The 12,332-nt window shown below is 44.0% G+C and overlaps 1 protein-coding gene across 1 annotated transcript in view; it reads left to right on the forward strand.

Annotated features, from left to right (window-relative positions):
- Positions 1–12,332, forward strand: part of LOC310771067 (ATP-binding cassette sub-family A member 2-like) — a gene marked incomplete at both ends in the record, with an annotated part of 76,823 nt that overhangs the window by 42,188 nt on the left and 22,303 nt on the right. The window lies entirely within an intron of this gene.

Genomic DNA, 12,332 nt, shown 5'->3' on the forward strand with positions numbered 1-12,332 from the left:
ATTATGTATTTTTAGCAACTCGTTAACAAACGCTGATGTCATGATAGTTTGTTGAATATAAATGGGATTCACTTTGTGCCATTGGCTATATTGATAGGCTAGTCAATGCTCAACTAGTCTTCCATGCATGAAGTGGAGCCATCTCATCAGTTTGGACAAGAATAGAGTTCTGTTGCATCAGTGAGCATTAAACCCTGATTTGCAACTCTCTGTTTTGCACTGAAAACTATTCCACTGATTTATTTGTTTTACATTTCTTTCCTTTGTAGTACTTCCAATATTTTTTGTAGGGACGGCAATACGTTTAGAGAACTTAAAGTTATGTTAAATACAGTAGGTTTTATTTTTTTCTGCTGTAAAACTTAAGATGGGGGGGAAACTAAAGATTTGTAAAATAATTTCAATGTGTAATGCAGTTTTATTTTTGTTAAAATGGATTTTTCTAAAAATTGGTATCGAAAAAAGTATCGTTCAGGAACCGGTATCGAAATCCAAGTATCGAAATGGTATCGATATCGAAAAATTTTGAACGATACCCAGCCCGGGGGCGAGTACCCGAACAGCAGAAACGTTACTCGAGCTTCAGCACGTGTCACGCTTGGAATAGGCGCATTACTGCTGTGGCTGTAACGCATTACTCAAAATAAATAAGCTTACGTTACAATAAGCGTTTTATTTTGAAAGCAACAAAGCGGATGACGTACTTGTACATTCTGGCTGACTTGACGCCCGTGCAGTTCATGCTTCCAGATCCACATGATGATGCGTGCGTAGATCTTCTAGACCATTTTTAAAGGGGTGGGGAGTGGGGCGAGTATCCGAAGAGCAGAAACGTTACTCGAGTACTGACGTTATGAACGAGTGCTCGAGTACCCGAGTACTCGCGCCCATCCCTAATGTATGTATGTATGTATGTATGTATGTATGTATGTATGTACAGTATGTATGTATGTATGTATGTATCTATCTATCTATCTATCTATCTATCTATCTATCTATCTAAGGCCCTGTTTACACGGCAACGCTCCCTGCATAAAATTGCAAACTTTTTTAGTGCATTCCTTTTACACGGTGATGGCGTTCTTGGGGCATGAAAACGCAAAAAAATTAAAACAGGTCCCAGAGTGGAATTCTTGATAACGCTGCCCCTTACTGTTGCTGTGTAAAGTGGAGAAATGCAATTCAAGTGATGACACAGCCGCCCTTCAACATGGAAGACAATGGTAGGCAATATGAGCATTGAACTAGCCCAATACTATACAGGCTTATGGCACAGGCACAATGAGTCGCATTGACATTCAACAAACGTGATAACGATTTGCTAAAAACACATAATCTGAGTTAAGTGCCCGCTACTAACGTTGCACATAGCCTATTAACTCATTGAGTGCCAGCCACTTTTGGAGAACGGACGCTCCCAGTGCGAGTTTCAGAGCGTTTTCAGTGATTTCTCGAGGCCCACAGAATATTGTGTGATATTACTATGTAAACACTGAACACGCACAAAGAACGATGAGACTCTATTCTATCATCTGCAAAAAAAAGTATATTGATCCCATTTTCCGTTCTTTAGTTATGAGCCGGAGAAAATAGCTTGATTCATCCAAAAACAGCAATTTTTTTCTAGAAGCTGAGATAATTGGCCTTTTGTGAAATTAAACATTTCAAGCACATCACTGACTCTGAAGCTTGCTGCTGGTGGGCATCGGATATTCTGGCTTGCGTTTGTCAATCCTGTCCTGCTGCCTGGGTCTGTCTGGGTGTTGCGTGCTGCTCTGCGTGCCCCCCCCCCCCCCGCCCCGCCCCGCCCCGCCCCGCCCCGCCCCGCCCCGCCCCGCCTCGCCTCAACTGCACACTCCTCCTCCTGTCTGTGGTGGCTCTCTGCTGAGTTTGCTGTGCGCGACATCCAGCTTTTTTACAGCGTTCCGCGTGTGTTTGTCACCGGCAACGATGCTTCCAGTTGAGAATAATAACAACTCCACGGTGTGGATGTGCGGATGTGCTGTCGCAACCGACACGGAGCGGCTCAATTGTGGGAGCAGATTGGCTGCTGCAGGCACAGCTGCAGTAACGTGCTTCAGCATATCGATGCATACGGATGCGATGCGATTTCCGTTTCCATAACGACTTCTTCTTTGTTTTTTCCTTGCCTTTCTGTTATGTGGAGAGCACTGTCGCCACCTAAGGGTTCTGTAAAATAGGTTATAGACCTCCAATAGCTATAATATTTGTACAGGAGAGGCAGAAGGCTTTGATCGACGCCCCACCGTCAAAAAACGCAATTGACGAACATGTCCGTCCTTGGCACTCTACGTTACTATTTGAAATGACGAACATGTCCGTCCATGGCACTCAATGAGTTAATCACTGTCTCCCGCATTGAATAATTGAAACTCAATTGTGCCCCAATGAAAACTGGTCTTTTTTATGTTGCTTCACTGGGGTTTTATTCTGTAATCCAATCTGGAGCAGTTTATTACCATTGGTGACTTCTGTGTCACTCTATCATTAAATTAATTAAAAGTTTAATCCTACAAAGTTAAATCAAGCCCGTTAGAAATAGACAGAATAGAAGAAGCTAAGCATTTTTATCTTCAAATTAAAATTATATAACCATAATTATAACTGGGTCAATAAAAATCAGGGCTACGTCTTAAAATTGACTTTTAGTAGTTGCCTGTGTTGTCTTCTGTATATTTCGGATCACACACACAAAACGTTGCAACATGCATCAATAAGGCTATTAGTTTATTTAATGACCATTATTTTGTTTTAACCAGAAGCTTCAATGTTATTCTGACTCACTTGATGCTGCTCTGAGATTTCTGCGGCTTCAGTCTGCACGCAAATCGTTATCACAAACGCTGTGTATAAACGTGAAATAAAAGGTGAGAACGCAACGCGAGTTTGCTGTTTTATGCAGACTGTTGTCGTCTAAACATGGCCTAAATTTTGCAGTGTAGGCTCTGTTCTCTGTTTACATTTTTGTCCCACTGATGATGTCATAGTGACATCATTGATGATGTCATCATTGATGTCATAAATCACTGATGATGTCATCAGTGATGTCATAAGATGGAAGTTGTGACATCATCAGTGATGTCATTCATCAGTGATGTCATAAGAGCATGTGAGCCCATGTGGCCGAGCTGCGTATGTCAGCTGCATGGCTAGCTCGACGAGCTGCAGGGTGGGCGAGGCTGATAGCGACTAGGAATCGAGCACTTGTGGCGCGTGAGATGGCTAGTTATATAAAAGGGAGCAAGTGGACTGTGTTTTTGTCCCGCTGATGATGTCACAATGTCTATGACATCATCGGTGATGTCATCAGTGACATCATTGTTGACCAAAATGTCATAAGTTGACATCACTGATGATGTCATACACACTGATGATGTCATAGGCATGGTGAAATCAACAGTGATGTAATAGGGATTGTGACATCATCAGTGACAGCGATGTCATCAGTGATGTGAAGTTGAGCAAATGTGTGTTGCACATGTCAATAGAGCAGGTGAGGCCAGGCAGCAGCCAAGCTGCGGGCGGGGCTGCGCAGCGGCTGAGCTGCGTGCATGCGAGCCCGCACAGCGGGCGAGCCTAGGGTTTTGGCCCTAGGCGATCTGTCAGTTCTGTTAAATTTAATGAAACAGAAGTGAAAACAATCCATCAAAATCCACAAATGAAAAATGGAAATAGAAGGCATTTATTTGTCTTTGAGCAGCACCTGTGACTGAGGAGGATTGGGATGTTTTCTGTATGTTTGCCTCAGTCTTCCACAAAGCTTCCCTGGCAGCATTTGCTTTGAGTTAAAGCCCATAGAAATAGCAGAGCCAGATGGCACCACAAAGCCAAACAGTTTATTTGAAGCCCGAGCTGAGAGCTCTGGATAGTAATTTAACTGTGGTCCCATGGTAGCCTGGTTCTGTGTCTATATCTGCCACAGTGAGCGCTCCATAGTTCAGCACAAAAATAAAGGCTCAACCAGATTCCTCCCTTCAGATAGGAGCCTTTATTTGTCAATGGGGCCCATAAACCTTTTCCTCCATTTCCCACTGATTAGCCATAATCTGAAACCTTGTCTTGACAAGCTAACTCAGCAAGCTTAGCTTCAGCAGTAGGGATGGGCATTTTAAGCTATTTAAATACTCGAGTACTCTCCTTATGAATGAGTAATCGGGTACTCGCTCGGGTCTGTGTGGAAACATAAACGGAACCAAAGTTTTCCTATGTTAACACGTTCACTGCCAATGACGTGTTTTTACGTCAAACAAAATCCAACGGTTCACTGCCAATGACGTGTTTTTACGTAAAAAAAAATCATTTTTTTTTTTTTTACGGTGGGACGTCTCCTATACCAGAATTGGAGGTATTGAATGTGTATAATCTATTTTACCGACCCACTGAGTGGCGACATGTCTCTCCACAGTAGAAAGAGGCGAGCCAAAACTGGAGGGAAAAGCGCGAGGAAGCCGTTCTCATACAGTAAAATGGATGGCGAAAACGCTTTCACTTTCGCGCTGATTGCTGGCGGTGCGGGATTGCAAATTTGCATAATAGATTACGGGTGGAACACACTTTGAAACACGCAGCATAAATATGACCAGAATCGCAAAAGCTTCATCAAAGCTCTCAACCAAAACTCCAAGAAACGAGCGAGTCCATCCAGACTTCCTCAAAGAGCGGCCGCGCAGACAGGCACAGCAGCAGCAAAACAGAAACGAGCTTGTGACATGGCCGCTGCAGCCAAGAAGAACACACAAGGAGGGAGGAGTTGGAAGCAGAGGGGGGTTTCCTGCTGTTATGGAGGAAATTACTGTTCAAAACTATTGTTTAGATGTCTGACGTCTTACTGATGCCAAAAATGAATGGTTAAAGTGACTGTTCTATCGAATTTCACAAAAAGCCGTTTATCTCAGAATAATTTTTCTGACGCTGAAACCATGCTGTATTCAACTGCTAATGCTTACATAACTACTAACTCTACAAACTAACTCTTTTAGACAGAGAAAGCACACATTCTATTAGTTCTTTTGAGATATTGTGTGTTCACAAAATCTTAGCAGAAAAGAATCCTCGGGTCTTGAAAGATGAGCCAGAATCCTCAAAAAAACCCTCTGGCAGAACCTACCTACAGTAAAAAAAAAACGGCTGGCAGTGAATGTGTTAAGCAGTTAATTTCACATTAGCCTGTAAGAATATCTAGTATGAGAGCAGTGGTAGGGTTAGGGTATCCTATCTGCTGTGTATGGGGATGTTCACAACGTTAGCATTTTTGCATAGAAAAAACGCTGCTGCCCTGGAGCACTTTTTGTGAGGAGAAATACATGGAGGGGCCGTGGTAAGGATCAAGGATACTTTATTGTCATTCATCATGCCAAACATAATGAGCGAAATGTAGTACTCAGGTCTCAGTACTAAGTAACCTAAAAACTATAGCATAAAAAATATAACTATTAGGGATTAAGAATAAATACCTAAAACCAAAACAGCTCTATTAAGTTACATTAAAATAAATAAAATCTAAAGTACAACCAGCTAAAACAACAATGGACAGCAATAATGGACAGCAATAAAAACATACTAAAAAAGACTAAAAACAACAACAACTAAAAGACTAAAGGGAAGTAAAAGACAGCAGCAATGGGGTAGCAGCATGATAAATCTCTCAAAAAGTGCATTATTTTAGAGTTCATCTGTTTAAAGTGCAGTAATCACAGGCAGAGTCGAACAGTTCAACAGTCTGACAGCATCCAGGAGAAAGCTGTTCCTCAGCCTGGTGGTTTTTGCCCGGATGCTGCGCAGCCTCCTGGCCGAGGGGAGAGGGACAAACAGTTAATGTGCAGGGTGGGTGGAGTCTTGCATGATGCAGAGGGCTCTGTCTCTGCATCTGCTGCTATCCACCTTATTTTTGGCAGCCATTTTGCCTTACATTAAGTATGGGTTCTATTTCCGGTGTAACCAATTTAGATAACCCCCCAGCCCCGACAAAAAAAGCATCTATGAGGATTTTACCCTTTTACAGCAGAGCCATTCTGCTCTACAGCCGTGTCGTTCGGGTGCTGGGATAACGTAATGCATTGTGGGTAGTCGGCTACTACTGTGGCTAATGTTAGCGCCTAGCTAGCTATGTTACATGACAGTAAAACGCCACCAAATTGATTTAACTTTTAACCATTTCGAGTAACACACATTTCGAGTTTCCATACGGACCTCCAGCGTTGGTTAGTTGTTTATAACGTGACTATATTTATAACTTTTATAACGGACTCCAGCTTCCGGTTTATAATTCGGGTCTGCAGCCAGAGTATAACAAAGGAAATGGCAAGCGGCAACAATGAGTCACGTTAAACCGGACCTTGTACCCATGGTTCTTTTTTTACAGTGGGGCATTCAAAAATAAGGTGGATAGATGTCTGACAGGGGTGATAAGCTGCAGCCGATGGTCCTCTGAGAGGAGTTGACCACCCGCTGCAGCGCCTGCTTCTCTGCCACCGTGCAGCTGCTATACCACACGGTGATGCATGGTGTCAGTGTGCTCTCCACCACACACCTGTAGAAGGAGCTGAGGATGTTGGAGTTCAGCCCCGCCCTTTTCAGCTTCCTTAACACATTGAGTGCCACAGCGCTTCAGTAAAATTGTCTGGAGCCTGTGCCAGGTTCACTTCCATTCAGTTGAAAACAGCTATATAATTTTTTCTATTAGGGGTATATTGACAGGACTGGACTCAAATGAAACATTGGACACTCCTGCTTCTCTCAAAGAAGAAATTTTGTTTCTAGACAGTTCCATTATGAAATGACAGCCTCTGCAGGAAGAGCACTTTCAAGGGTTTTCTGCTGTTTTTTTTTACTTTCCGAGATAAACACACTTTTATGTAAACAAAGGTCACAGAATGAATTCTGCTTCAAGTGTGATAAAATGCTATACCTAAATGAAAGGTTGGAATGTCTACTTTACCTTGGGGGAAAAAGTATGTAAAAAGAATGTTTCATTGATTTTTTACAAATATTTGAACACCGCTTAGTCCAACTTCAAGACGCTGCTTTTTATGGCATCAAGGTGTATGTTGCAGGCCATCTCTCCATAAAGAAACATGATATCAACTTTTTTTTTTGTGATGATGAAAGTAGACTTCCTAAGCTTTCATTTGGTGTGTAACAATCAAATATTCCACCACAACATTTCATGCAGTGTATTCTTTTCTTCAAAAAAACCTTCAAAGTAGTTTCAAAATAAAACACATTTTTATGCATAGTATTTTCATAATAGCCCACAGAATGAATTCTGCTTGATAAAATGCTATTCCTAAATGAAAGGTTGGAATGTCTACTTTACCTTGGGGGAAAAAGTATGTAAAAAGAATGTTTCATTTATTTTTTACAAATATTTGAACACCGCTTAGTCCAACTTCAAGACGCTGCTTTTTATGGCATCAAGGTGTATGTTGCAGGCCATCTCTCCATAAAGAAACATGATATCAACTTTTTTTTTTTTGATGATGAAAGTACACTTCCTAAGCTTTCATTTGGTGTGTAACAATCAAATATTCCACCACAACATTTCATGCAGTGTATTCTTTTCTTCAAAAAAACCTTCAAAGTAGTTTCCAACTAAAACACATTTTTATGCATAGTATTTTCATAATAGCCCACATAATAAATTCTGCTTAGAGTTGAACAAAATGCAATACCTCAAACGAAAGGTTGGAAACTCAACTCAAGTCAATAACAACAAGTATGTGAAAAGAATCTTCCATTTATTTTCTACAAATATTTGATTCCAGCTTTTTTTTTTTTTTTTTTTTCAAAAGAACCAACACATTTTATGAAAAAAAGGCATACACATGACTGATGCTATTACTGTGTTACAACTGCTACTATTCTTGTTACAGTAATGACACTGCTATTGGACGGCTTGACAACAGTCAGACAGCAGGCAGTTTGTGTTTGGAGGTAACGTTACTGTAGTCTTGAAGGACTGAATCCCGCTACAGCTTTCTCTCCAGTGTCTCTACTTTTCAACTGTCAAAGCAAATAAACATACTAAAGCTTGATGGACTGCCCACACACTCGTTGACACTAACTAAACTAAACTAAACACTGCATCACTGGCTGAAGCGGGGGTGGGGGGGTGGGGGGTCGGGGAAAGTATCACTGTGAGTGATACTCAAAGTAGCACGGGTAGAGGCAGAGAGGTACGTGGTCACAGCCAGGGCAAACGTACTTGGTCTCTTTTCTGAGTCCCTTGGCTGCGCAGTGCGCACATTTTCGATAGATTGTTTTTGTTTTGGTGGCTGGGTCTGCCACTGGCAGTGGCACATGGCCCGCGAAGTCCACATCCAGCCTCGCTGAAGCGGACCTTTTGCGTGGGTGGACTGGTGTTCTTCCTGGAAGAGGAGGTTGGGGAGGGGCCGGAGGAGGAGGGGGATCTGCGGTCCAGGATTTGAGCACAGACAGGATGAAGTCTTTCAGGGTTCTGCAGCTGGTCGTTGGGTTGCGTGCCCTGTACACAATGAACGCATTGCTCATTGCGATCTGCATCAGGTACATGACAAACTTAGAGCTCCATTTTGAAGTCTTCCTGATGAAGGGGTAATAGGAGATCTTCTGGTCCAGGCGATCCACACCACTCATGTACTGGTTGTACTCCACCACGCATGCTGGCTTCCTCTGGGGGACTCTCTCACTGTTTCCTTTTTGTCTCACCGCCACAGTTGTCATCTCATCCTGGTGGAACGTCAAAATCATCCGGACGATGCGTTTGTCTCGCCATGCCAGGACCATCACTGTGTCATTGTGACGAGCGCGGTGTTCACCTACTGCCAGGTCAGACGTGGTTACCTCGCGGATGGACGGCGGTTCTCCCCTGTTGACACGGAGTGTGCCAGCTGAGTGGATCTGGAGGCCGAGGAGAAGACGACACATTGACTCGCTGTTGTAGAAGTTGTCCATCCACAAGCGATATCCAAACCCCTCGAGGCCGGCAATCAGGAAGCGCACGGTGTCCTGCAGGGTACTGTGAGTTCCACAGTATGGCTTCATGGCGTAGCAGTAACCATTGGCTGAATCACACACAATGTAACTCTTGATTCCGTACTTGGTGGGTTTGGCAGGATTGTATACACGGAAACGTAAACGTCCTCGAAAGTGCAGCATCCCTTCATCCACCGAGATGTTTTGTGACGGCTGGTACAGCTCCTTGAATTTGGAGAGGAGCAGATCAAGGACAAGACGAACCTTGTGGAGCCGGTCGCTGCCATCGACCTCCCGATTGTCGCTGAAGTGGAGAAACCGCCAAATGAGCTGGAACCTGTTGCGTGGCATTGTGCTCCCGAAGTATGGTGTTTCAAGCGCCAGATCAACAGACCAATACTCGGCCCAACTCGGCTTCTTGACGATGCCAGTAAGGAAAAGCAATCCCAGAAACCGCTTCAGCTCCACCAGGGTCAGCGGTTGCCAGGCGTTTACCCTGGAGTATGGCAGACGCAGCTCCTCTATGACAGCAATACACTGTTCCGCGTACTTGTTGGTCTGATCAACAATCAGCAACATGAGCTCGTCACAGAGGAACAGTTCCACAAAGTCGACAGGCTTGTCGGACTGCAGTGATGCTGCCGCACTGGGACCTGGCACTGCGGTGAATGGCAGCGTTTTGGGGCTCCAGTCAGCCATATCCCGCCAGCTCGGAGGATCCAGGGAGGGACGAGACTTGCCCGCTGAAAACAATGAAATAAAAGGTTTTTCTTCAGACAATTGTGATATGTAAACAAGCTGTCTTTTTGACAAAATCCAATAATCTTCTCACCTCTTTTGCTTGAAGATGCCGGCAGATGCTGTTCTTCCTCTTCCTCCTCCTCCTCCTCCTCCTCCTCCTCCTCCTCCTCCTCCGACTCTTCTGTATAGTAAAAGTGAGTTTATAAAAATATATTGACATTTCTTGAAGGAAAAAAAGTTTGTTTTCAATATCAGATGAATAATTGTAATTCTAAAATGGCCTTCATCTCACCATCACTGGAGCTCAAGCGCGCACGACGTGTGACGCTGGGGGGACGTGTGACGTCGTCGTCTTCTTCCTCCGAGCTGTGCTCCAACTCTGAAATTGAATATTTTACATGGTATTATTAGTATGCTAACTAATTGCAGGATCGTTATTCTTACCAAGCTTTGTGTTGACGAAAATAAATTGATGAATAATAAAAGGTGTGTGGGTGTGTTTATTTTATTTTTTACATTTCTACCTCCTATTTTTCTCCTGCTTCTTTTTATTATTAGACATTACATTACGGCATTTGGCAGACGCTTTTATTCAAATCGACTTACAATATCAGAACTTACAATATCACATTTTTGTCAACAATCGAGAAGTCATCTATGCATACAATCGTCTGGCATTTACAGCTTTAGTAGTAATAGTTTCCTGTAAAGGATCAATAAAGTAGGCTATCTATAGCCTATATGTAGGTTCTAACCTCTGGAAGCCGCCTCGTCCAAGAATGTTCGCCTCTTAGGTCCAGGGCCAGGGGGCTGCCATTCCTCATCTCTGGCGTCATCAGGAGATGATGAAGCCGTCTCCTCGGGCTCATCCGTGTCTGTTTCAGGGAGATCTCTCTCCCGAACAGCACGGCTGAGAGCCTGTTGCAGTGTGAGCTGCCCAGGCCCTGGGAGCGGCCCACCACGCTTACGCCTGGCCTTGGGCATGACAGCTAATCTAACTAACGCTAGTCTAACTGTACACTAACGCTAATCTAAGACTAACGCTAGTCTAACGCTAGTCTAACACTAACGCTAGTCTAACGCTAGTCTAACACTAACGCTAGTCTAACAAAACAGACACACAAGACAGACAGACAGACAGAGACACACAGACAATTTTTTTTTGTTTTTTTGTTTTTTTTTACACAGATGCTATCTACCCTGACCTAACTAACGCTAAATGCTAACTGCTAAATCTAACACAGGCACACTCGCTAGCACACTCAGACACACCCGACACAACCCACCCACGCACGCACTCACCTCACACCAAGCACTCGAATCCACTCACTACACAATCTCACAAACTAATCTAAAATCGCTATGCTACTAAATTCTACTAAATGCTACTAAATGCTATAAATCTATTCTCTTCTTCTGCTACGGATACTGCTAATGCTACTGCTACTGACCAACCTACTCTACAAAGAGCCTCTGAGCGTCGCAAGGTTTTAACGTGGCTGCACTGCGCAGCTGCGATGTGATTTTTAAGGTGGCGCCGTGTGATCCCTTGAAGGGATTCATGCTCACTGGCTGGGTACGACCTTAAACAGAAGAATTATGGAATAATATGAATTATGATTTTAGGACGTCCACAGACGTCCTTGGCACTGAACGTTACTTTTTTTTAGGACGTCCACAGACGTCCTTGGCACTGAATGTGTTAAGAAGTACAGCCACTGGTGAGCTTTTTTGATGATGCTTGTGGTGTTGTCCTGCCAGGTGAGTGTGCTGGAGATGTATATCCCTCATTTGTGTGTGTATCCCTTCAAGACCGCGAACCGCGTGACGTGGTTCGCAGTCTTATTTTCTTAATTTCCACCCCCCCCCCGATTTTTTTATCCCATTTTTATCCCCCGTTTTAGTGCTCATTTGAATTACTCAATCCTGGTTGCTACTCCATCCTCTGCCGATCTGGGGAGAGCCGAGACTGATTCCATGCATCCTCCGAGACATGGGCAGTCAAGTCAGCCGCTTCTTTTCACCTGCCCGAGGAAGCTTCACCGGTAGGACATAGCACGTGGGAGGTTCACGCTATTCCAACCAGTTCCCCTCCCTCTGAACAGGCACCCTTAACTATCAGAGGAGGAACCATATAAGCAACAAGGATGTTGCATGTTTTTGTGAAGGGGGTTCCTATATGAAGGAGACCCCCGGGAGGCACGGGGAGAACATGCAAACTCCACACAGAAAGGCCATTTTGCCGACCCCACCCGGGTGGTGGGCACTCAAGGACATGCGGACGGGCACGCATTCCTTCAGTGTTCACATCGGCCCAGGTGGGAATCGAACCCACGACCTTCGAGCTGTGAGGCGATAGTGCTTACCACTGCAACACCGTACCTCCTGTGGTTCACAGTCTTAAAGGGATGCATCAGGTATCAATGGGTTAAAAAAATACCTTTACAACCATGATGATGATTGCATCAGAGCACACCTTGGTGATTGGCGTACCCACCCACGGGCCGGCCAAGGAAGACTAGGCAACATCTGACATTCGTCTTTGTTTTTACTGTTTTTATCCGGCAATCAACACCTTGCCCAGGGGACTGCAGTTGAAAATTAGGTATCCAGCTAAA

The sequence above is a fragment of the Poromitra crassiceps genome, assembly GCF_964638095.1.
Source record: "Poromitra crassiceps genome assembly, contig: HAP1_SCAFFOLD_335, whole genome shotgun sequence".
Lineage (NCBI taxonomy): Eukaryota > Metazoa > Chordata > Actinopteri > Beryciformes > Melamphaidae > Poromitra > Poromitra crassiceps.